Consider the following 4,705-nt stretch of genomic DNA (forward strand, 5'->3'; position numbering starts at 1 on the left):
GCTCCCACTCCACCACAGAGTCTGAGGATACTGGAACCCAATTTTTTTGATGTCTGCATTTCAAAGGAATGTCTCCCAGGTCTTTGAGAAAGATTTTCCTGGTTTATAAAACTGGCAAGAGGAGGGGAGAAGATTTACATGTCCAAGGGATAGAGAAAAAAAATAATTGCAATTTTTCTAATGTAAATGATTAAGATAAGGAAGTTTAGGGACAAAACCTCAGGAAGAGACCTGCCTAAAGTTTAGTCAAGCAGAGGGGAATGTTAAGGCCTTTCTAGTCAGCTTAAACAGAAATTGTCTTATAGTTGTGGTGGCTAGAATTCTGAGCTCAAGGTGTCAGTAAGATTGGTTCCTTCCGAAGGCTGTAAAGGAGCATCTGTGTCAGCCTCTCTTAGATTCTTGTGGTTTGCTGGCAATCTTTGGCATTCTCTTGGCTTATGCTGCATCACCTTGATCTCTGCCTTCATCTTTGTATAGTGTTCTTCCTGTGTGCCTGACAGTGTTCAAATATCCCCTTTTAATAAGGACACGGGTCTTATTGGATTAAGAGCCTATCCTGCTCCAGTATGACCTCATCCTAACTAATGACATCTTCAACAATCCTATTTTCAAATAATGTCACATTCTGAGATCCTGGGGTTTAGGACTTTCAGTATATGAAACCCAACCCAACCCATAATGTGTAGTATTTATGAGTTAAAAGGCACATTCAATAACTCAAATGGCTCCTGCACATTGGGAATTCACACTTAAATGGATTCCAACAGCATCATAAGACTCTGAGTCATTTGGTTTCATTTATAATGAAATATAGCATATATTATAATTAATGTTTTTAACATATGTATTTACTCTCTGATTAATAACCCTTTAGTTTATTTTAGAGAGACTGACTACAAATATTTAATATTAACTGCGATAGTAAAATTTTCTAGTAATATCTAAGAATGAAGAGCTCTTAATTTCCCCTGACATATATTTAATATCTGTGTTAATAATATATATATGTCATATTTATTATACAGATATTAAATATGTGTTATTAGGTGCTCCAAAATTGGAATGTAGAACTCCATGACTGGATTTTTGGGATTTTTACAGGATTTTGACTTATGCAGTAAAATTTCAATGAATGCATGTGATGTACATTTCTAATTAAAAATGTAAAGTCAAAAAAAAAGTAAAGTCAAGAAATAAAAACATTATGTCTAACTTTCTTAAACATATACGTTCCCTAGTTTAATCAAAATAGTATTGATTAGAAACATACCTGTTATTTCAGTGTAAATAATTGTATATCTGTGAAATATATTTGTGTTGTCCTTATTGTTTGAGTTCACACTGATTTTTATAAAAGGTATGAGTTGTTCTATCATATTTAACCACAATGAAAAGTTGATGCCTAAACCTATTTCATTTTTTTCTCTGTCTCTAAGGGATACTCAGGTTCAAAAGGAGATGTCAGAAGAACAAGATGATGGAGCAGTGGCAGGCATGACCAGAGGCTGTGATTATGTCAACAACAAAAGCAAACTTGAAGAAGAAGAACAAAGCTTAGCAGTTAAAGATGTCTCAGTACACGGTAGGTGAAAATGGTGTTATAGAGGGTCAAACTTAGTGGGAAGAAAGCAAGTTTATATATATATATATATATATGACAAAGAAGATCGTTTTCTCAAGTTTCTTAGAAACAAGAAAGAAAAGTGAAATATCCTTTGGAAGGATTTCATGATATAATGGTAATTGCAAACTCTAAAATAGAAAGCAGCAGTGATGTGGTAACCATTTCTTTGCTTAGGATCATGTGGCTATACCTAAATAATGTTTCCTATAAATAATTTAATTTAAAATGACTGAAATGAGATTTATAATTTTGGCTGAAAAACAGTTGGTATTGAAAGGAAAGGGTGTTTAATCTTGGATCACTGCAAGTGGTGAGTAGAAAGTGAATGGAAGACTCTTCTAGAAGGAGGAAATGTTGAGGCCAAAATGAAGGCCAGGGGATTTTTTTCACTCTTGTATTGAAGTTTCAAGTTTTTCAAGGTTTGTAACTAAAGTCCTTTGCTGAGAAGAAATTAAAATGTAGAGGAAATAAAATTCAAAAAGGTGATTACCAGTAATGCCTAACACTAACTTTCCTTAGACTGTGTCTTCTTTTTTAGCAATGTGGTCTTATGGTTTTCTTAAATTGTGGTGTATTGGTAATCCTTATACTTCACTACTTCTTATATTTAAAGAACTACATGGATTATTTTATACCACATTAGATTCTTTGCTTTTGGTGTCAAGTATCTCGATATTTTTGAATTTTGTAAAATTAATTTAGTGTCTTGATATTTCTGAATTTTGTAAAATTAATTTAGAAAAAAATGTCATATCATTTATAATGGGTTTTGTGGATTAATGTTTTGCATCACTATGGGATTTTCTGCTCTGGATATATATGTGGAAATTGCTTAGCCAAGCAAGTATTTGTGGTTAAAATTCAAGTAAGTGTTAATTAGTGAATGATGTGATATGTCTGAGACTTTGAATAATTGTGATTGGAGCAGCATATGGAACTACTTAGGATTTACTGTGACTAATAAGTTACGTCATCCTTAGTAAATTGAAGATCTACAGAAGCTGTTTCCTATTTATTTGTGATAATGTGAACTCTGAATAAAGGAGGAATTAGATGGCAATTGTTAGGTGTTGACATGCGTCATTTTCTCATCTAGGCTAAGATGCTATATGTTAAATGTGTGACATTTGTGGAAATCCATATGTATTCTCAGTAGCACATTTTAAATAATGTTTGGTAGTTTGGATTCAAAATCCAGATTATGTAAGTATCAGGAAACAGTTGAAAAAGTATGGAATGGAACAGTGTATCGTAAATATATATGTGATAAATTCATGTTGCAGGGGTCAATATCTTACTGATTTCTAGTTAATAATGATTTATTTTTTTAAATTTTTATTTATTTATTTATTTTTTAATAATGATTTCTTCTCATCCCTGAAGCACATTTTGGACCACATTTGAGAAAGAAAAGGGAAAGGAATTTCAAGTCTTACATTATGGGAGATAACAGGAAATGTATATTTTAGAGACTGATTAAACTCTATAAAGTCAGATACAAACTTTCCAAAGGTAGAATAAATCTATATACATGAGCCATATTTTACAGAGTAAGACATTAGGATTCTTCATAAGAATAAAGTATTCAAGGGCCTATAAAATTTTGATAACAAAGATTTCTGTTTTAATATATGTCATATGAAGCCCCCTTTTCATCTCTCCAATGCTCTTATTTTTATGTCACTTCCCTTTAGTTGTATTCTTTGCAGAATGAATATATAACTTTATGTCTGCTCACCTTTTGAGCATTATGCATAATTCCAAATATTATTTAAAATGAGCATTTAAAAATTTCAGAGATCATGGTAATTTTATTTGTATGTTGAAAAATCTTAATACTTAAGGTCATCAAACGTCCTGATTTCAAGCTATATTATAAAATTATGGCAGTTGAAATAGTATGTTACTAACATAAAAATAGATGTAGAACAATGGAACAGAGGAGGAGCCCAGAAATAAACCTATGCATATGTAGTCAACTAGTATTTGACTTGGAGCTGATAATATTCAATGGAGAAAAGACAATCTCTTCAATAAATTGTGATGAGAATAGTGTATATTGATAGGCAGAAGAATGAAACTATACTCTTATCTTACACCACTCATAAAAAATAGCTAGAAAAAAGGGGCACCTGAGTGGCTCGGTCATTTAAGCATCCATCTCTCTATTTCAGCTTAGGTTATGATTTCAGGGTTATGTTGGGCTGTGCACTGGGTATAGAGCGTGCTCAGTATTCTAGTTCTCTCTCCCTCTCTCTAAAAAAACAAACAAACAAACAAAAAAAAACAAAGACCAAACAAACAGAACTAGAAATAAATTAAAGACTTAAATGTAACACCAGAAACCATAAAACTCCTAGAAGAAAACATAGGAAAAACTGCCTGACATAGGTCTTGGCAATGATTTTTCAGATGAAACACCTAAAACACAAGCAGTAAAATAAACAATATTGTGAGGTAGCAGCAACAAACTAAAGATTTCTGCACAGCCAAAGAAATGATCACCAAAAGGAAAAGACAAGCTACGGAATTGTAAAGAATTCTTGTAAACCACGTATCTAATAACAGGTTAATACCCAAAATATAAAAAGAACTCATACATCTAAATAGCAGCACACATACACACACACACACACACACACACACAACCAAGTAATGCAACTTAAAAATGGACAAAGGACCTGGATACACATTTTTTCCAAAGAAGATATAAAGATGGTCCACAAATATATGGGAAGATACTTAATATTATTAACCATCAGGGAGATGCAAATCAAAACCACAGTGAGGTGTCACCTCATGCCTATTAGAATGGCTAGTGTCAAAAAGACAAGAAATAACAAATGCTGGTGAGGATATAGAGAGAAAGAAACCCTTTTGTACTGTTGGTGGGATTATACATTGGAGTAGCCACCATGGAAACCAGAATGGAAGCTCATCAGAAATTAGGAATAGAACAACCATATGAGTCAAAAACTCACTTACAGAAAATTTACCTGAAGAAAAGAAAATAACTATGTTGAAGAATAAATATCTGTGTCCCTATGTTCTTAGTGGCATTATTTAGAAAAGCTAAGACAG

Source organism: Canis lupus, chromosome 22 (genome assembly GCF_011100685.1).
Source record: "Canis lupus familiaris isolate Mischka breed German Shepherd chromosome 22, alternate assembly UU_Cfam_GSD_1.0, whole genome shotgun sequence".
NCBI classification, from domain to species: domain Eukaryota; kingdom Metazoa; phylum Chordata; class Mammalia; order Carnivora; family Canidae; genus Canis; species Canis lupus.